Source organism: Aegilops tauschii, chromosome 5 (assembly GCF_002575655.3).
Source record: "Aegilops tauschii subsp. strangulata cultivar AL8/78 chromosome 5, Aet v6.0, whole genome shotgun sequence".
Lineage (NCBI taxonomy): Eukaryota > Viridiplantae > Streptophyta > Magnoliopsida > Poales > Poaceae > Aegilops > Aegilops tauschii.
Window position 1 is genome coordinate 430093296 of NC_053039.3, and position 22600 is coordinate 430115895.

The window sequence follows — 22600 nt, forward strand, 5'->3', positions numbered from 1 at the left end:
CCCGTGTTTGTATGGATGTACAACCTCCCCCCTGGTTGTCCATGAAGTCGAAGTACATTCACATGAGCATGCTGATTCAAGGGCCGGAACAACCAGGAAATAATATTAATCTGTATCTGGGGCTACTTCAAGAGGAGTTAGACACGTTATGGAAAACACCGGCCAAGACATGGGACGCCAGCAAAGGCGAGTATTTCTACATGAGAGCCGCGCTGATCACGACGATGCACGACTATCTCGGTTACGGATATGTCACAGGCCAGGTGTGTCCTGGATATTGCGTATGCACGCGGTGCATGGATGATATGACATCTCAGTAGCTAACGTCAAGGAAAGATGGCGGGTCTGGGAAAATCGTGTACATGGGGCATCGAAGATGGCTCGAACCGGATGACCCGTGGAGAAACCGTGGAGATCTATTCAATGGTCACGCTGAGCATCGAGGACCTCCACATAAGCGGAGCGGCGCCGAAATCTATGAGCTGCTGAAAAACTGGAAGCAGTGCCCCGCGTCGGGAAAGACGATGAAAATGGCGCCGGAGCCGCTGCTGAAGGTATGGAAGACGAGGTCTGTGTTCTGGGACTTGGAGTACTGGCACAAAGTCAATACACCTCATTGCCTTGATCAAATGCATATCTGTAAGAATGTCCTTGAGAGCTTGCTTGCGACACTGATGAATATGCCGGATAAGACCAAGGATGGGCCGAAGGCAAGAAAGACTTGCAAGATTTGAATATCAGGGAAGATCTGCACATGCCGCCCCGTAAAAAGTCAGACGAGACAGAGACGGAGACAGAGGCGCGGGATAAGAAGGGCAAGAAAGTAAAGGAAGATGATTATTGCCCCCCTTCTTGCTTCACCTTAAGTCAGGCTGAGATCGATCAACTCTTTAAGTGCCTTACTGGAGTCAAAGTTAGTTTCGGTTACTGAGGCAAGATAAGCAGATATCTAGACACGGACAAGAAAAGCTTCAGCGGGATGAAGTCCCATGACTGTCATGTGATGATGATGCAGATACTACATGTTGCCCTTAGAGGGATAATGGACAAGCACGTCTGTGACACGCTTATTGGTCTCTGCAACTTTTTCGACGTCATCTCTCGAAAGTCGATCAGTGTGAAGCAGCTCCGAAGGCTACAGGAAGAGATCGTTGTGATACTGAATGAGCTTGAGATGTACTTCCCGCCTGCGTTCTTTGACGTGATGGTGCATCTGTGTGTCCATATTGTGGACGACATAATAGACCTGGTGTCAGGACCCCGATTCCAAGTCACATCGATCTAGCCGGTAACACCTCATATCACTTTGCGGCCTCACGCACGGTATTCCCACGGGTGTCGCCTTACCATGGCCTGGGACCGTTTGCGCCTTTTGGCTCACGTATATGATAGTGTCGCTAGCATCCATATGACAAAGAACCCGGGCCGACATGACTAGCCGTGAACCCAAAGTGGCACTAACTTACGGGGACAGGCATACATGAATCAACATCGAGCATGTCGGTCAGCAGCGTGCGAATCCGGGCTGTAGCACTGGGCTAACAGGACTCCGGTGAACCGGGCTGTAGCAGGCTAGGCAGGACTCCGGATGTCACCGCGTGACATTTCCCCGAAGGGACAGACACAGGAACGAAGTGAATCACATGCCGGCTAGTCAAGTGTTCTGGAGCAGTACTGCTGGGCTAGCAGGACTCCGGTGAACCGGGCTGTAGCGGACTACTATGGCTCATGGAAGCACAAGACTACATTTCCCCCTAAGAGAGGCTACGAAGGATAAACAACTAGGTTGTCGGATCCCACACATACCAAGCATTTCAATCATACACACAATATGCTCGATATGTGTAAATACAACATGGCATCACAACAAGACTCTACGACTCAGAGTATTTATTCATTAGGCTCCGAGGAGCGAGATATTACAAACATGGGTCTCATGACCCAACATTTACAAGTAAAAGCACATGTGGAAACTTAACATGTCTGAGTACAGACATCTACAAATGAAAAAGGCTGAGAAGCCTGACTATCTACCAGATCCTGCCGAGGGCACAAGATCGTAGCTGAGGTATCAAGCTAAACGTCAAAGTCCACACGGAACTACTAGCGAGACTGACGTCTCTCTGCAAAACATAAAATAGGCAAACGTGAGTACAAATGTACCCAACAAGACTTACATCAGAACTATCTACATATGCATCGGTATCAACAAAGGGGTGGTGGAGTTTAATTGCAGCAAGCCAGCAAGCCAGAACAAGGGGGTTTTGCTTGGCTGGCACTTCTGAAGATAGTATAATTCTTCATCGGTGTCATCGATCACATCGTCGGTAGGTCGTCTACTGAGAGGGGACGAACACCGGCAACAGAGAAGGAAACACAATCAATGCAATGCACAATATGATGCATGATCATGACATGGCAACATGTTGTGGTTTGAGCTAATGCAGCTATCAACGGTTTAAATGAAGTTGGTTTGAACCCGTGGTTCAAATTCAAACTCCACATGTGATTGATTAAATGCCATTTAATTGAATTGTCCTAAACAGAAGTCATAAGTTGTTCTAACATGCATGAAAACAGTACAGATGGATAGATTGGATTTTTCTAATCATTTTTCATATATAACACTTTGCATTTGGAGTTACAAATTAATTTCTATGATTTTTACAAGTTTAGGGTATTTTCTGAAATAAATAAATCATTTCTGATTTATTTTAAACTCCAGAAAGCTTTACTGCGTCAGCATGACGTTGGTGTGACGTCAGCAGGTCAACTGGGTCGGCAAGGTCAAACCTGATGCGTCGGACCCACACGTCAGTGGCACACGGTTAACAAGGGGGTTATTTCTAATCTAACTAAAAAAATAGGGGCGCTGGGGCCCAACTGTTTGTGTCACTGTGGTTAATTAACTAGGTGATTAAATCCTAATTAAACAGCCACGTCATCATCACCGGATCTACGCCGGCGATGACCAAACCGACGGCGAGAGCTCGCCGGACTCGCGCTACGGGGCATTGTTTCACACGCGGCTTGCGGCTACGGAACGCTGGGAGCGAGGCGCATCTGGTGGAGCACGCTGGGCGAGCTGGGATGGCCAATGGCAGCAACGGCAGTGAGCTGGGCGGTGGCCGGAGCTCGGCTGGTTGCGGGCACGGGGCTGCAGCAAGCAGGCGAGCGAGTAGAGGGGCCAGGCGGCCTCCTGGAGGCACCAGGAGCGCGATGCGGTGCAAGGGTGCGGGTGGTTTGAGCTTAGGCCACGGCGGCGACAAAGCCTGGCGGCGGTGAGCTTCGGTCATGGCGGGGAACAGCGTTACGGCAAGGAATCGACGCGGGGAAGAGTGGGTAACGACGGAGGAGCTCACAGGGAGTCGGACGGAGGTCTCTGCGGGCTCGGGTACGGCCTGATGTTGACGAATCAAGCGGCGGGGATCGCCGGCACCGAGGTTGAAGAAGACGTACGGGACGGCGATGCGGTGCCCCCCGGTTGTTTGGCTCGGCGTGGACGAGGAGGGCGAAGATGCGGAGCTCGAGGTCGCGGAGAGGGAGCGAGGGAGTGGTTGTGGCCGCGGCGAACGTCGTCGGTGCGCTCCGGCTTGTTCGGTCGGCCATGGGAGAGAGAGCAAAGGGGAGGGGAGAGGTTGCGGGCGAGGGAGAGAGAGGTCAGGGGTCTCTGGGCGTCTCCAGGCGCGAGGGAGAGGCACGAGGTGGCAAGCGGGAGCTGGAGCCTGCGGCCTGCGTGGGCGCTCTCTCGCGGCGACAACAGCAGCTTTGGGGCGAGGGGAGGAAGACGACAGGAGGTCGCCGTGGGCTGGGCCAACAGTGTTGGGCCGGAGCTGGGCCGCCAGATAAGTGGACCAGGTAACTCTTTCTCTCTCTTTCTTTATTTTGTTTGTGTTTTCTATTTCTGACATTTGTTTTAATTTGATTTTTGAACCAAACTAAATTTGTTGCTTCTGATATATTTTTCAGGGACTAAAAGGATTATTCCAAAGCCCCTCAACAAAAATCAGAATTATTGGAGCAATAAAGTATTTATAGTATTTATTTCCTCCAATCCAAAATACAATATGTGTTAATTCAACAATCCAAAATGTCATGCCAAAATGTGCATCACCTCTGGTTGCTGTTTCCAGCATTTTCCAAAAATGATGAACATTTTTTAAGGCAATTTGGGTTCACTGAAAATTATTTTAGTTGAACCTGGTGGATTCCTTTTTATGCTAGGGTTTGAACATCCCCCATTTCAAGTTCATTTGAAAATTTAAACATGATGCACACATGGAGGGCTAGCCTAGTGCATACCAGGACTAGGGATGTGACACCTGGGGCCGTCATTCCTGCACAACATGATGCTGTTTGAGAGGATGAATGGGATCATCAAAGGATTCGTTCATAACATGTCCCGTCCGGATGGAAGCATCGTCCAGGGCTATCTAACACAAGAGTACATCTCTTTCTGCGAGAATTTTCTATATGGCGCAGACCAGCCGCCTGGTGTTGGTGTTGGTTTGCCCGTTAACAAGAACAATGGGAGGCTCGAAGGAGAAGGTCACTCCAACGGTCGCAGGGAACTGCACGTGGCATATTCAAATCGATGCAGCGACTTTGACAAAGCAAACTTGGTAGTGCTACAACACCTAGACGAGGTAGATCCTTTCGTGGCACTGCACAAAGAAATTATCGCAAAGAAGTATCATGACCGGGGGGTATGCAGGACGGACGCCGAAGTTACTAGAGAGCACAACTCCACTTTCCTGCATTGGTTCAAAGAGCATATTATTGCTAATCCCCCGGAGAGGGCTCTAAGGACAGATTGCTCATATACGCCTTAGCACATGGCCCCTCGCCCAACCTCGTAACCTATCAGGCATACGATATCAACGGATACACGTTCTACACGGAGGCCAAAGATATGGACAGTGATGATCAGAACTCAGGGGTGACGATGGAATGCATGACCGGCAGCGACAACGGCGCAACTGATAGATTTTATGGAAGGGTCAAGGAGATCTGGGAGCCTGACTACTCTGTATTGCACAACACGATGATGTTCCGTGTAAGATGGGCTAAGAATGTCGAAAGAGAAAACCGGTATTTCACTACCATGACTATACCCGACGCCAAGAGCGCTACCGTGAACGCTATCGCAAAAAACGAGCCATGGGTACACGCTAAGCACGTGACACAATGCTTCTTCATAACCGACCCACGCAATCCCAGCCATGTTGTCGTGAGGAGAGGCAAAAGGAACATCATTGGAATGGATGGAGTCGCCAACGAGGAATACTATGACCAGTACGGCAACCCAATGAGGGAAGATGACGATGATGATGAAGCATCAAAAGAAGAATCAATACTACATTACCTAAGAAAAATCGTACTCCATGGAAAAGGAAAAGTCACAATGAGGGGCTCAATTATTCTTCAACGAACAAGAAGGGAAAGAAGCACACTCAAAAATGAAAACGTCAACGCTGAGGAACCGTATGTTATCGGTCAAATGATGTAATATATATGTTCCTATTTTGTATGCACACTTAGCCATTATTATGCATGGGTCCAATGATGTAATATATATGTTCCTATTTTGTATACATACTTAACCGTCAAATGATGCAATATATATCGCCTTCCCTTCATTCACTACTCTCGGAAAAAAAAAAGTGAGAGAAAATAAAGGAAAAGAAAATAGAAGGAAACAAATAGGAAAACTGCTATATAGGTATTGGTTATAGCAGCAGCACTTTTCTGAGAAAAGAACTACAGCTAGTCAAGATAGCAGTAGCGGTTTCCCCATAAAACCGCTATAGCTACCTAGAGTAGCTATAGCGCATTTTGCTTAAACGCGCTACTGCTATGCCCACTTAACCCCCAAAATCCCCACTCCTCTCTTCATCCCGCCTCTTTTCCCCCAAATCCCCACACTCTCTCTTCCCCCGTCGCGCCGCCGGAGCCCTGCCCTCACCGCACCCCTGCGCTCGCCCCCGACCCCGGCGCTCACCAAAAGCTTCGTATGACAACCAGAAACGATGATCATATCCGCAAGTGGGTAGAATCTCATGGAGAAGCAGGTTATAAACTTAGAGATGACTTCTTTCGCATCCAAAGGGACATTGCGATGATCATCATGAAAGAAGTCATCGATGAGAAGGGGATGTTCCACCACGGCCCTATATCACGAGCTGACGTCTGAACTCGCATAGGCATGCAACGTCATGACCTCACGCCGTTCAAGAAGCTAGGGTCCATCCTTGATGATATGTAAGGATGGAACTTCTAGTGATGTACGATGCCGATGATGATGATATGTGTCGTTTGAACTTGTATACTTTCTGTAGCGATTAAACTTTGTGATGTCCACGGTCCCTGCCGAACTTGCGTAACACTACTTTGTTAGTTTAGGTACGATGACATGCGTACCTCTAGTAAATTAGTTTGCGTACTATATGTTGCATCTAGTTGCTAACCCTTTCTTTTTCGTGTTGCTCTAGTATTTTTATTGCATATGATCGTACATTCTCTTGATGAAGATGCATCTCTAATAGGTACCTACATTCTTGATGACGAAGGAGTGCTATGTCGTGTACGAAGGGAAGGTTCCGGGAGTGTACGACGAGTGGTATGAGTGTCAGGCGCAAGTGGAGGGGGTCTCGGGCGCCAGCCATAAAGGCTTCAAAAGCAGACAAGAAGCACAAGCTAGTTACTTGAGGTTCAGGCTAGCGCGAGAGAGGCCTCATAACCGCCGCCTCATGTACTGCATAGTTCCGCTATCACTCATAGTGATAGCACTTCTCGCGTATATCATTGTTTAGATGGATGACATGGTAGTTGCAAGTATTCCGAGACTTGCATGTATCGCTATTTTCGAGATGATGACGAGAGACAACTTTGTGTTGGATGATGATTATGATGAGACTATTCGTATGTATATGCTATGATTACATTTGTGGTCTCGCAGCCATTTGTATGTGTATGATGATGACATTTGTATGTGCTAAAGATTCTTGTATAAAGCCTGTTCAAATACAAAACAAATATGCAGAAAAAAAATCAAAAACTAATAAAATTAGCAGTAGTGAGTGGAGAAAAGTTAGCAGCAGCGTGCAACTAGCAGTAGCGCGGCTCAGCAAAGCGCGCTAGAGCTATTAGCATTAGCGAGCTTTCACACAGCTTGCTGCTGCTACGCTTGTATAGCAGTAGCACGGGCTGACACGCGCAGCTGCTACAGTTTAGTTGTAGCGCCGTATCAGTAGCGCGGGTTCCTGCGCTACTGCTATACCTAGAACCCGCACTGCTGCTAGCCTTTTCCCTAGTAGTGATTATGCAATGCCATGTTGTTTAGCCAAGCGTCATATATGTGAATTATAACATGCCATCCTTTTTTTGTATTTCTCGTTGCATTTGTCGACAATGTTCGTATATTCAACTGCTCTTCCTGTGCATCAACCATTTGAATTGGTGATGGAGAAATCTGGAGTGAAAACAAGGTCTTCATAGCAGACAATGCTACCTGCTGAAACAGATATCTTGCTGGTTACAGATAGCTCTTCAGAGGAGGATTCAGAGGCAGATGACCAGTCCTATTATCCCCCTGAGGTGTCTGCTCAAACTTGGCAGGGTTATATTACTCATATCATGCATATGTTGTATTGCAATGCTCAGTTTTTACATCATATACACAATATTGAATGCCATCTCCTTAGTTGACACATCATATATGCGATTGCCCTCTGCTCACTTGCTTAGTATATAAATCATATATTTGAATTATATCATGCCATGGTCTTTACATAGACAACATGTATCTGAATTATGGCATGCCAACCCATTTTCTAAAGACATAATATAGTTATATCATCTCATCCTGTTTACATAGTCATCATATTTTGAATTATGTCATTCTATCTGTGAATTATATCATGCCATCATGTTTCCATCGACGGCATGTTTGTGATTTATGGCATGCCAACCACTTTAATAGACACATCGTATAGTTATATCATGTCATCCTGTTTACATAGTCATCATATTTTGAAGTATGTCATTCTATCATGTTTAGTTAGCCATCATACATGTGAAATTGTGTCATGCTATCCTGTTTAATTAGCCATCATATATGTGAAATTATGTCCTGCTATTCTGTTTAGTTAGACAACATAAATGTGAATTATTTCATGCCCTGTTTTCTTCCCTACTATCCATTGCACCTGTCTATCTTACAATGTCTATACATTCAATTACTTTTCTTGTTTATCAGCCATTTCAATTGGAGGGGGTGATGGCAATATCTGTGGGAGTAAAAACACGGTCTTCAAAAAAGATCGTGCTACCTGCCGATGCAGATAGAACCACGGTTGTACTTGCCCAAGAACCAGCCCCACCACACATAACCCAGACTCACGCAGATTGTACCCCTACCTAGTTGGACAGAGAACCAGCTACACCCCTTCTAACCCCAACCCCAGCAGATAGTAACCCAGTTCCAGTTGACACATCACCGTCTCCACCAGAGAGCACCCAAACACGAGCAGTTAGTAAGGCAACTGCAGTGCCCAATGCACGAGGACCACCACTCCGAACCCCAAGTCAACACTTAAAGCAGAAGAAGAATTGTTCTCACGTCAGGTTCCATAGCTATGGTTCATACTACTTTGCTCTTGCATCACTGTATTTACTCATACCAACTAATTTCAAATTTGAAGGATGGAATTGAAACTCCAATGGCGCAACAGGTATATTTTAAACCTGTTTCTTTAACGTGTTTGCTGTTGTAACTTGCTCTATGTTGATTTCAGTTTCAATTGAATAAACAGTTATGTTCTCATGCCATGCACATTACAAGTGTTGTTATTGCTGTGTAGTTTCCCACACTTATATTTTGTCTATGTTGCTTTGTCTTAAATAGATATGATTCGAACTATATATCTTGATTTGGCAACATAAACTAGAATGATATAGACCATACAGTGACCATACTACATAGATATATGTTTGTTTCATGTTGTTATCCTGTCCACCTTACTACTGAACCGGTTTACCAAAATGAGTTTCATATACTACATTGTAAACCTATGATGTGTTTGTTTGTTTCTCTTTTAGAACGCGGATAAAATATTGGAGAAGTGTACCCCGTTATGCAATGGTAAAGGAAGTAATGCAGATAAGGTTCAAGATAGTGAGACATCCCTATTGGTCTCCAAGAAAGCTGATAAAAACTATATTGAAGACACTGAGACAACCCCAAAGTCCTGTATTGATGTAGTGTTTGAGTTACTGGCTACTACTGCTGGCACCAGCTCTTGGAACTCGTTGCCTAAATCAGTTTGGCTTCTTGAGTCTCAACTTCAAGTTAAAGAGATCGATCATATGTTATGCGACAGGAAGCCGAATGTCGGGGAAACGACACCTATGGGATCACAGGAATCCCTACTACGGTTGACGGGGCGCGGGGTTGTGAGAAGAGCAGGTTTAGCAGTCAGAATACAGTTTGTTTACCCAGGTTCGGGCCGCGAGGATGCGTAATACCCTAGTCCTGCTTTGGTGTGTATTTGAGAGAGCTCTTGAGCTCTCGAACTAGCTATGGTGGATGCGTAGTCCCAAAGAGCCGAATCCTTCTCCTGGTCGCCTCGGGCCTCCTTTTATAGGCAAAAGGGGTCGCCACAGTGGCACACGGGAGGTGGAAAGGCGTACAGTGCGCGAGCTTATCGCTCGGTATTACGGGACAAGACGCATTTAATGCGTCACTTAGGTGTCCCCTTGCTTTATCGGGGACGGGAACGGGGCCCGTCCCATCCGTCACCGCCTCGTCTCGCTTCGACACGCGCCCAGGCCAGCGATGCATGTGGTGCCATGTAGGCAGGCAGGCAGCTGAGGTGGCGCGGTGGTGGAGTCTTCACGAAGATTTGCATGCCACCACGTAGGTGCTTGCTGGGTTGGTGTGGAGGCCGCCCGTCCCCACGCAGGTGTCTGCCCAGCTGGTTGGGCCAGTAGCTACTTGGGGACGGCGTGGCATCTTTGGCAGACACGGGCCTGGCTACGGCCCCGCTGGTGTCTTCGGCAAGGGCCTTGCCGGTGGCCAAACAAGGGTCTTGCCGCGGCGTCGTGGTCGTCCCCGGCAAGGACCTTGCCGGGGGTCTTGTGGATTCCTCGGCTAGGATCCCGCCGAGATCGTCGTCTTCTGGTCCTCATCTGATCTTGTGTGTCGATGATCTTGACAAAGATCTGCACACCACCACGGAGGTGCCTCCCGAGCCCTGGCTCCAACGTAGTTGTCGACGGCGTTTGGAAACCTTGGGCTCAAGGGTGGCTCGCTCTGCTGGCGTTGGGCAAGTTGCCCCGACAAGGCTCTTGTCGGGGCCGCGGAAGCCGCCCCGGCAAGGGCCTTGCCGGGGGAGTCCACCTCGCCCTCTTGCTCTTTGTGTTCCTGGTCTTGGCATTGCCTTGGTTATCTTGTGCTTTGGCTTCTCTCCGGCTTCCCTCCTCTGCCCTGCTAGGTGTGGCCGTGGCACATGGCTCTGACTGCCCGTGCACAAGTAAAGGGGTCAAAAGGAGAGCCCCTACTTTTGTACACCAATAGGAGCCCCCGGGCCTGGGCCACACATAAGCGTGGCACGTTGTTGGGCTAGGCCCAGAACGGTGCGCGGGCAGGTGGGCGGATTTTACCGCAGTAACTTTTCGTCCGCTGCGCTTCCCCACGACCCACGTTGAACGCGCGACGTGGAGGGTCGTGTGCGACGTGGGGGTCATGCGTAGGGCGGTTCCCGCACGCATGCGTCACATCGTGGTAAAGAGGTGGCTCGCGCCTTCCCCAAAAAGAGGGAGGCACAGAGGCACGGCTCATTTACTCGGGCGGACTCCGGTCATAGCCTTCAAGGCGTCCGTGCCCCACGATCACGGGGTGGGGAACGGTCGCCTCACCCGTCCCCTCAATTCTGCTCACTCGCCACAAGTCCCCCATGCAGGTGGCAGGCGGTGGAGGCGGGAAACCGGGCCGTCGCTGATTGGGGCAGCGGGTCGGTCTCGATTCCCTGCACCCCCGATGGCCGGATTGGCCGAGCGGTGCGGCCGAGCCCCGACCCCGCACCTTTATAAGAAGGGCGAGGGGGATGGCATCCCACATCCTTTCATCGTCCATCTCCATTCACTTCGGCTCCTTTCTTCCGTCTGCCATGGCGAGAGGTGGCGCTGGCCCTTCAACAGTGGCCGCGAGGGTCGCTGCTCGACAGCGCGTCCCTCCTTCCCAAGAACTTGTGGCGGCGGAGCCGGCCACGAGAGGAAGGGGGAGGGGGCAAGGCCGAGGTCGCCGTGGTGCTCGGGGAAGAGGGGGGCGGGGCAGCATTTCAGCCTCGCCCCCGCCAGCAATGCCTCCCCCGATGGAGGGCCACGTCGGGGACCAGCCCCGTGAGTTCTTCATCACGCTGCGCCGGCCACCGCGTCGTTGCCTCCGTCTCCCTACCCCATTTGCTCGGGAGATGGAGCTCGATCCACCCCAGACCCTCAGGCTACACATGAGGGGCTGCGGGAACGGCGTCACGCGGGTCGACGTTGACTTACCCGCTCGTCACGTCATGTACCTCCATCGCGGGTGGAAGACGTTCGCTCGCATCCACAGCCTGACGGCGGGGCTCATTCTCTACTTCAAATTAATGGAGAACAGCCTGCTCTCCGTCAAGGTCTTTGGAGATCTTGGAACTCGCCTGAAGTGCTGCGTGTAGAGCTCCTCCGACGATGAAGATTCCTCCTCGAGCGGGAGTGACGACGACAGCAACAGCGACGACGAGGGCGTCGAGCGGCGGGGCGCCGACCCCGACTCCGACTGACTGCATTTCCCCTTCCTCGGCCACGCGCCCTGCCGAGGGCCTTCCTCATCAAGCTCTCCATCGGCGCGTTCCCCATCACCTCCTTGGGCGGCTAGCATAGGAGGGCTGGAGAAGGCGAAGAAGGTGGGCGGCGGCCGTCAAGTCGGAGTACGCGGGCACAGACGCCTTCGTCGCGTATCGTCGGGCCGCTGCCTCATCTTCCAGCTCCGGCACCGGGATGCCCTCTTGGTGCCTTCTGCTTCTCGCACCTCCCCTAGGCGCTCCTTTCGCCCTCCTTCTACCTTGTTCCATCTCCTGAGGAGAGGGACAAGAAAGGGATTACGGGCATCTTATCTTTTTTTGGTTTGTAAGCCTGCGGGCACTTGTTAGATTTAAAACTTGTAATCCCATTGCTCATGTTTTTCATCCCGTATGAACTGTACCTGTATGGGATGTTTTTAATGAAAAAGGGTGCTCGTCGGGTTCTTTGTGCGTGAGCGAGGCCCATGCCAAGGAACGAATCCTTGTTATTTTTAAGATAAACATTGTCGCCCGGCAACAAGCCTTGCCGTCCCCCACATCAGTCGACCATTCTCACGCTCTTGGTGGAGGCAGGGACGAAGTAGAGTTAGGCCCCTCATTCATTTCCTTGCCACCGCGACTACAACCAAGTTCCAACCCAAGGGATAGCTCTTGGGTACAGGAAAAGGGGAGCACGGTGGTTTAAGAATTTAAATGAGGCTTCACATGTCCCAATTCCATACGGAAATGCATAACAGGGGATGAAAGACTTATCTGAACCCGAAGCCCCCGGCAACCTTGGCTTGCCGTGGTTGGATCCTTGTGTCTTCAGCCCCCGGCAGTCTTGGCTTGCCGGGGCCGGAGCGTCGGTTCGTTCTCTTTCTTCCGAGTGGCTCAGCAGAAGCTTCCACGTGCCCTGCGAACCAAAGAAGACAGAAAGACGCACACTCGACCTCTAGGCTAGGGGTTAGTCGCCGCTAAGCACTATCAACCCTAACCGAGGGAGAGACTTAACCTAGCATGCATGCTATAACTTAGGGCACTAGCGCTTCATTTATTTATGCTCAAGGTCTGCGCCTGGCTTTGTACAAAGGGTTACATGCCTTGTCGGCAAGGCTTATACAAAAGGGTGGCTTGCCGGGGAGCCCGGCAACCGCGCCTTATGGGTAAAACTTGCGAAGATGTTCAATGTTCCAGGAGTTGCTCACTGGAATAGCATCTTCGGTCTCCAGGCGGACTACGTCGGGCCTGGTGACTCGCATTACCCGATAAGGGCCTTCCCACTTCGGCATCAACTTGTTGGAATTCTTGGCCGATTGAACGCGCCAAAGAACAAGGTCGCCTTCCTCAAGGCTTCGGGCATGAACCTTGCGGCTATGGTAGTGGCGCAAGGCTTGCTGGTAGTGTGCTGCTCTCATAGCCGCCCGAAGACGATCTTCCTCAAGGAGCATTGCGTCATCTTGCCGCAATTGCTCTTGCTCAAGCTCGTCGTAAGCGAGCACTCGAGGTGACCCATATATGAGTTCCGTGGGGAGAACTGCTTCTGCCCCGTATACCAGGGCAAAGGGTGTCTAGCCGGTGGCTCGATTTGGCATCGTCCTGATCGACCAAAGAACCTCCGGCAACTCATCAATCCAGCGCCTTCCGCTCTTGTGCAGCCTGTCAAAAGTCTTTGTCTGCAGGCCTCGCAACACTTCAGCACTTGCCCTCTTCGCCTGGCCGTTGCTTCGTGGATGTGCCACGGAAGGGAAACAGACCTTGTTGCCAAGGTCTTGGATGTATTGCATGAAGGTGTGGCTTGTGAACTGCGTGTCGTTGTCGGTGATGACTCTGTTTGGCACACCAAAATGGCAGACTAGCCCTTTGAAAAACTTCATGGCTGATTGTGCGGTCACCTTCCTCACTGCTCCCAGCTCTGGCCACTTTGTGAACTTGTCGATTGCAACGTACAAGTACTCAAAGCCCCCGACAGCGCGGGGGAAAGGGCCCAGTATGTCGAGCCCCCAGACCGAAAATGGCCAGGAGAGAGGAATTGTTTGAAGGGCTTGAGCTGGTTGATGAAGCTTCTTCGAATGGAACTGACACGCTTCGCACTTGGTTACTAGTGTCGTTGCATCTTGGAGGGCAGTGGGCCAGAAGAAACCCTGCCGGAACGCCTTGCCGGCAAGGGCCCTCGACCCTATGTGGGAGCCACATATGCCTCCGTGTATTTCCGCCAACAGCTCCAGGCCTTCTTCTCGGGGAATGCACTTCAATTTCACACCGTTCGGTCTCCTCCTGTACAGGACGTCATCGATGAACTGATACATAGCAGACCGACGGGCTACTTTCTCTGCTTCTTCCTGCTCCTCAGGAAGCTCCCCTGTTTGGATGAATCGATGGTATGTTGTGCCCATGCCGGAGCCTGGGGCTCGATGGCAAGGACCAAAGGCATTTCTTCTGCCATGGGAGCGGCCATCTCTACGGCTAGAGCTTGACGGCCTGCCGGAGTCGGTCGCTCCTCGGGAGGCTCAGAACCCACGGCAACACCCTTGCCAGCGGCCCCTGGGGGTCAGCGGGAAAGTAATTGCCGGGGCCTGATTTCCTCCGCTTGTTCTGCTCCGTTGATGGTTCGACGGATGGTTGAGTTAACCGAAGCAAAAAAGTACCTGGTTCCACAGGTAGCTTGAATGCAGCGCGCTTTGACAGGTAATCGGCGACGTCATCTCGCTCGGGGAATGTGCTCCGCTTGTATACCGTCAAAGCGCTCCTCCAGCTTCCTCACCTCATCGACGTAGGCCTCCATCAACGGGCTCTGATAATCTTTGTTGACTTGTCTGATGACAAGCTGCGAATCACCCTTGACGATGAGCTTTTTAACTCCGAGGTCTGCCGCGATCCTGAGACCGGCAAGCAACCCCTCGTACTCAGCAGTGTGTTGGTGGACATCTCCCTGGGAAAGTGCATCTGGATTACATACTTGAGGTGCTCTTTGGTGGGTGCAATGAGCAGCACACCAGCATCGGCGCCTTGCAGCGAGAAAGCTCCGTCAAAGTACATAATCCAGTCGTGAGATGTTTCCTTGCCGGGGAGAGTGGTCTCCTGGATCTCTTCATCTGGCGTTGAGGTCCATTCTGCAATGAACTCCGCCAGGACTCTAGTCTGGATTGTTGAAGTACTTTCAAACTTCAACCCAAAGCTTGATAACTCCAAGGCCCACTCGACAATCCTTCCGGTTGCGTCTGGGTTGTGCAGTATCCGTTGCAACGGGAGGCGGGTGCCGACAGTGATCTCGTGGGCTTGGAAGTAATGACGCAGCTTCCTCGAGGCCATAAGGAGGCCGAAGAGCAATTTCTGCACACTGGAGTACCTTGACCTAGCCCCCTGCAAGAGGGAGCTGAATAAGTACACCGGGTGCTGCATCATCTTCTTCTTCTGCACCACTTCATTTGGCTGCGCGGGCCCTGTCCCGATGGCGTCAGACTCCACCGGGGGCCTTTCCTTGCCGGCACCAGGCCCTGCTGGGGGAATCTCTGACTTGCCATCTGCCGGTCCTGCCGTTGCCACTGCCTCTTCGTCGACCTCCCTCTGCGCCACCAGCGCGGCGCTGACCACTTGATTCGTCGCCGCCAGATACAGTAGCAACGACTCTTGCGGTTTAGGCGCCACCAGTACTGGTGTAGAAGAGAGGTATTTCTTCAGATCTTGTAGTGCTGCTTCGGCCTCCGGGGTCCACTCCATTGGGCCCGCCTTTTTCAAATTTTTGAAAAAGGGAAGGGCGCGCTCGGCAGACTTGGAGATGAATCGGCTCATGGCGGCAACGCAGCCAGTGAGCCGACGCACATCCTTGATCCGCTTGGGCGCCTCAATCTGCTCGATAGCCTTGATCTTGTCTAGGTTTGCCTTGATCCCACGCTGCAACACAAAGAACCCGAGAAGTTTGCCGGACGGAACGCCGAAGACACACTTCTCAGGGTTCAGCTTGAGGTTGATCTTGCGCAGGTTGGCAAACGTCTCTTCTAAGTCTTGCACAAGAGTTGCCTTGTCCTTGGTTTTGACCACTATGTCATCCATGTAAGCTTCCATATTTCTATGTAGCTAGGGCTCAAAACCAATTTGGACCGCCCTCGCGAACGTCGAGCCAGCACTCTTAAACCCTAAAAGCATCCGTAAAAAGCAATATGTACCACATGGGGTGATGAACGTTGTCTTCTATTCGTCTTCTCTTGTCATGAAGATCGGGTGGTAGCCCGAGTAGGCATCGAGGAATGATAACAGATCACACCCGGCCGTGGAGTCAACAATCTAGTCGATGCGCGGCAATGGGAAGGGGTCCTTAGGACAAGCCTTATTGATATTTGTGTAGTCAATACACAGCCTCCACTTCCCATTTGCCTTGCGCACCACCACTGGATTGGCCAACCACGTTAGATGGAGCACCCCCCTCACCAAGCCTGTTGTTTCCAACTGCCTGATCTCCTCTGTGATGAACTCCTGCCGTTCCAAAGCTTGCTTCCTAACCTTCTGCTTAACGGGTCGCGCATGGGGGCAGACAACAAGATGGTGCTCAATCACTTCCCTAGGAACGCCGGGGATGTCGGATGCTTGCCATGCAAACACATCGACATTCGCCCGCAGGAAAGTGACGAGCGCGCTTTCCTATTTGCTGTAAAGGGTGGAGCTTATGGTGAAAGCCCCTCCCGTGCCATCCTCCTTGACGGACACCTTCTTGGTCTCTGGTGGCGCAGCTCTAGATTTCTTGCTCTTGCCGGTGGAGCTCTCTGGCACGTCCTCGACGGTAGCACAACACTCCGAAGAGGTGCGCTTGCCGGAGTGGGTGCGAGAAGTCTTGCCGGTCTTCTTCTTCCCTCCCGGGGCTTCAGCGGCAGGAGCAAGTGCCTTGGCGGCAGCTGCTGCAACCGCTTCCCTGTAGAGTAGGTCGGCGCAGATAACGCATCCTTCTTGTCGCAGGGAACGGTGATGATGGTCATCGGCCCAGGCATCTTTAGCATGTTGTAGGCGTAATGCGACGCCACCATAAACTTGGCTAGTGCCAGGCGGCCGAGGATCCCATTGTAGGGCAAAGGGATCTCGGCTACATCAAAGACAATCCTCTCCGTCCTGTAGTTCAACTCGCCTCCAAACGTCACAGGCAGCGTGACCTTCCCCTTCGGCTGGCTCCTTCCCGGGTTGACCTCTTGAAACGTGCCCGTCTCTTCGAGGTCTCCGTCAGGAATTTGCAGCCTTTTGATCACAACGGGTGAGATCAAGTTCAGACCGGCCCCGCCGTCAACCAGCATCTTGTTCACCTTGAGGTTGTGTATCATTGGTGAAACCAACAACGGCAAACACCCGACCGTAGTTGTGCGATCAGGGTGATCCTCGGCGTAAAAAATGATGGGCGTGCTGGACCACTTCAGCGGCTTTTGAGCGTTGAACGATGGCTCCACCGCTGTGATTTCACGCGCGCACTGCTTGAGCTGGCGGTGAGAAGTGTGCAGCGAGGCGCCACCATCGACGCACATGGCCTCCGTAGCCTTCTGAAACTCTTGCTCGCCGGACTCGTCGTCCTCGTCATGATCATCATCTTCTTGCTTCTTGTCGCGGCCCCGAGCGGGCCTCTCTTGATGGTTATCCTTGCCACGGCGACCTCCTTGGCCGCCACACTTTTTGCCGGATCCCTCGGCACCATCCTGGCCCTTCTCCTTGTCCCGCCTCTCATACTCAGCTTTTTGTTTCTCAGCAAGCAGCTCGACTTGCCGGCAGTTCTGGAGGTCGTGGCCCTTGGTGCGGTGGATCTTGCAGTATTGCTTGTCGGAGCCTCCTGGCTTGTCAGCAACCACCAAGGCCCGACAGGCGGCGCACCCGGCTATTTCCTTGCCGGGGTCATCTACCTTGGCTTTCTTGCCAGTGCTGGCATCCTCGGATCCCTCGACGGCAAGCACGGTCTTATCCTTGTGTTTCCTGTTGCGGCGCCGGCCCTTCTTTGTCGGGGTGGCGGTGTCTTCGTTCGTAGAGTCAGTTTCCACGCCGGCGTCCTCGCCGGGGTACTTCCTTCCCTCTTCCGCCCGGGCACATCTGTTGGCCAGAACATAAAGTTCGGCCACATCCTTGACCTTGTTCATCGCCAGCTCTTCACGCATCTTGCGGTTGTGCACATTCTGATGGAACGCGCTGATCACGGCGGCAGGATGAACATCTGGGATGTTGTATTGCACCCGGCTGAACCTCTATATGTACTTGCTCAGGTTTTCACCTTCCTTCTGGGGAATGATATGCAAATCACTCGCCTGGCCATGAGCTTGGTGGCCTCCGGTGAAGGCACCAACGAACTCATGACACATATCCGACCAAGATGAAATGGAATCCGCTGGCAAGTGCATCAACCAAGACATGATATTGGGTTTCAGGGCCAACGGGAAGTAATTCGCAAGCACCTTGTCGTTGCGAGCCCCAGCAGCTTGCATCGCGATGGTATAGATGCTGAGGAACTCCGACGGGTGGGTCTTACCGTTGTACTTCTCGCCGACGCCGGGCTTGAACGTACGGTGGGACAGCCACTGGAACTACCGCAGCTCACGGGTAAAGGCCGGGCAACCCACCTCGTAAGGTAGGCCGCCGGATCCTCCCGGTTCTGGGTGGTCCATAGCGGGCCCTGCCCGCCTATCTGACTGGTGGCGTGTATCGTGTCGGCGCTCGATGGTGGTTCGAGCGTCTTCATGGGCTCACCTCGAAGGACTTGGCGCTGGTCGCGGTGGGTCCATGGGTCGGACGACGCTACGGAAATATTATCACAAGCATCGTCATGACGGACCGACACCCGCGGTGGCTGGCGAGGAGGAGGAGAGTGCACCGTGGCCGCAGCACCTCCAGCCCTTCCACCGCTGGCATGTGGTGGTTCAACGGAGCGCCGGCCTGAGGGCCCCGCTGGCCGTGGCACGTCTTGGTTGGCGACGCCGACAAGGCTCCGGATGGTGGCCCTCCACTCATCGAGCTTTTCTGCAATAGGAGGGAAGTCGAGGAGTAGCTGCGCGCGCGCCAAAGCTTCTGCTGGCGTGGGTGGTGGCGAGAGCTGTGTGGACCGTGGCGCGCTTCGACTTCTAACCATGTTAGAAGGAGCCCTATCACGGTCAAGCGGTTGCGCGCCATTTTCGCCAGCACTTTGGCGGGAATGCCGGCCTCCTTCGTCCCGTAGATGATGCACAAGACTCTTCCCACGACGGTGTCCGGGGTCTCCAGCGTGGTGGCGCTGCTCGTCGCACGCACCCTGGGAAGAGCGCGCTGCGGGCGCCGGCGTGGGCATCCTGGAGGTTGCTGCGCCGCCCGTAGGGGGCACAGTGACACCCCTGGAGGGCCCCGCGCCGCCTGCGGGGGGCCCATCCCCGTCTTTGGATTTGGCGATGCGCGGCCCGTCGTCTAGCGCACGAACGACGCCGCTCACCGGGCTCTGACCGCCAGAGTGATGCTGGTGCTCGCGGGCCGCGGGTCGAGTTATGTCCGCGACCGGCCCGCTGCTCGTCCGCACTGGCACGGGCCGTTCGACTCCCGACAAGCCGATCGCCGTGATCGTCTTCTTCTTGGGAGCCATGGCGATGAAGAACTGCTAGGCTAACTACTGGATTAGATTCTCCCAACTGCGCCCCCTACCTGGCGCGCCAAAGATGTCTAGGAAACGACACCTATGGGATCACAGGAATCCCTACTAGGGCTGACGGGGCGCGGGGTTGTGAGAAGAGCAGGTTTAGCAGTCAGAACATAGTTTGTTTACCCAGGTTCGGGCCGCGAGGATGGTATGTTGGGATCTATGGTAGGGTGCGTCGACTGCAAATTAAAATTTCCTACGCGCAGAACAACCAAGAACATGCTACGGGAGATGGATCACAGTTGGTTTCCACTAGACGCGCAGTGCCGTGCAGCAGAAGAAGAGTTGGGGCAGCGCGTCCGCGTGGATCGTCTCCTCCTCATGCGATCTCCCTCAAACAGCCGGTCATCCGGTCCCACTTACAAGTTCGCCGGAGCGGCGTAGGTGCACCGCCTCTAACGGTATCCGCGCGTGCAGGAGGAACACCGTGCGGCGGACTGCTAGGTCCGATCACATAGTCGACGGCGAGTGGAGATGTCTATTCGCAACACATGCAAACCCTAGTGACAACGCTGAAGCGATCAATTCAATGAGTGTGCCGCACCTCCACTATATATAGGCGTCCGTCGCGGGCTCAACACTTGGGCCTCGCACGGACCCTAAAGCCTATAAGTCTACTCGGCCACAATCCGAATACAGCTCGGATCACATCCGACCAGTGTCCTCGGATCCGACCTCATAGGTTCCTTCCCTTAAGCGCGCGACCCCTTAGGTTCAAGTCGGCTTGGTCGCAGTTCGGATCACCTCCGAACTGCACGGTTGGTAGCGGCCTCTAGCAAGGCATGCCGAACACCAAGCAGACTATGAAGCTGGTTAGCGAACCTGTACATCACACTTCAATTCCTTTTGCCACACGATATATGTTGTCGAGCTCAAGGCGAGTCTGTCATCCCTGTGCCAGCCCGACCTCTTTCTCGTTCCAGTGATGCCGACCACTATCCGGATTATCTCATAATCCTTGTCGCATGGTCATGCTTATCCTGGTCGGATCACATGAGGGGCCCAGAGTATAGCTCTCCTGGTCGGAGGGGCAAATCCCATCTTGCTCGACCATGTCTCGCAGCATGGGCCTGGACAAGCCTGAAACCTACCTTTGTAACTACCCAGTCACGGAGTAGCATTAGGTCGGCCCAAAGCAAGTCTGTCACCATCCCGAGTAGATGTGCCAGCTCAGGTCTTAGGACATAGAACGTATGTTGTACTTGTCGGATGTGGGGTTCCGGCAAACCCTTAAGGTTCGAACTCTGGGGTGCGCGCGAAGTCTTTCCCTCCTACCGATCTACGCCCTAGCTCGCTAAGATCTCGCGGACGAACTCGACAAACTCGCAACACAGAAAGACACGAGGTTTATACTGGTTCGGGCCATCGTTGTGGTGTAATACCCTACTCCAGTGTGGTGGTGGTGGATTGCCTCTAGGGCTGATGATGAACAGTACAAGGGGAAGAACAGCCTCCTGAGGTTGAGGTGTTCTTGTGCTTGTGTAGTTGAGGATGATCTAAATCAGTTCGAGATCTGTTGCCTCCTACTGTGGTGGCTATTCCTATTTATAGAGGCCCTGGTCCTCTTCCCAAATATCAAGCGGGAAGGGAGCCAACAACGGCGGGCAAATTTGAAGGGGGACAGCTAGTACAAGCTATCCTGACAAAAGTGATCTTCGCCTGCGAAAAGCTCTAGTGGTGACGCCGTCTTGGGCTCCACGATGACCTCCGTCTCGCCGTCCTCCTGGTCTTGGTCTCGTTGCACCAATATAGCAACCTTTGCCTGATGCCTCGGTATTGTTCGCCTGCGCTGGCCTCCTTAGCACCAAAAAGGAAATAAGGACGCTGCGCGCGCTGGCGCCTGCCTGGTGTCGTGCGTCATGGCTCACGTCACGAGGGCCTCGTGAGGTTTTGCCCCACCTTGATATCTCCGCTCCTCGTGGGCCTGCCTGGCTAGGCTACTCCAGAGGAGGTCTTGCGTCGTCCGCCTCGCGAGGCTTGGACCCTCGTGAGGGTCTTGGATGCCTTGTTGATGAAGATGGGCCGTACGGCCTACTGGCTTAGCCACGCCGTGGGCCGCAGGCAGGCAAGTCTGGGGACCCCCGTTCCCAGAACGCCGACAGTAGCCCCCGGGCCCAAGGTGCACTCGGGCTTGGCTTCGTGGCGAAGCCAAGGGTCAAGTTCGGAGCATCGCAGGCCCCAAAAGCCTGCGGCCTCGGTTGACGCATGGCGGTTGATTGGACGTGGGCGTCTTCGCTTCCCCACGCTGCTTCGGCAACTGCTTGATTTGACAAAAGGCTGGCGCGAGCAGTTCTTGCCTTCATTGCTTCTTCGTCGCCTCACCCCAGATCCCCTTTCTCGCTCTCCACCGCCGCTACCTCCAGATCTGCTTCAACCTTGCTCTGCACCTGCCGCCCATGGCGCCGCGTAAGGTCAAGACTTCCTCCGCTCCAGCTTGGTACGAGCCCGCTCTTGAGGCGCCCACTGTCACAAAGAAGAGCCTCGCCTCCGTGCGTCTTCTGACGACGACGGAGAGCAATGAGTGGGGGAAGACGGAGCTTCGGCTCGCCTACGACGAGCCGGAGCCCGAGGGGAGCACCTTCTTCCCTTTCTTCTCGAGCAGCGTCGCCGTTGGGTTGGTCCCCCCTTTCTTTGATTTCTTTTATGAAGTCCTCGACCACTACGGGCTGCATGCGTTGCATCTCCATCCCAACTCTGTCCTCCTCATGTCCATCTTTGCCTACTACTGTGAGGCGTACCTGGGCGTGATGCCGTCCGTGGCGCTCCTGCGCCATTTCTTCTTCCTCCGCGTCAGCAAGGGTCACATCTCCGGATGCGCCAACTTCGTCGCGTCTGGCAAGGCCAACTCGATCTCGAGCACCGGGAAGAGGGCCGACAACATTCGATCCAAATGGGTCATGATGGACGCCAAGTGCGTCGATCCGTGCCTGGTGTTGCCGACGGAGGCGCCCTGGCGGGGCAAGGGGTGGCCCAAGGTGGATCTTGTCAATGAGCGGGCATCGTCAGTGTTGGGGCAGATGATGACCGACCTGAAGCCGGGCAACGCGAGGGCGGCCAAGATAACGGGGGCGATGCTCCTGAGGGAGTTCTTGATGTTGCGGGTTGCCCCACTCCAGGTGCGTGTGTGCCCCCTCTGGGAGCTTGAAGAAGAGGAAAACAA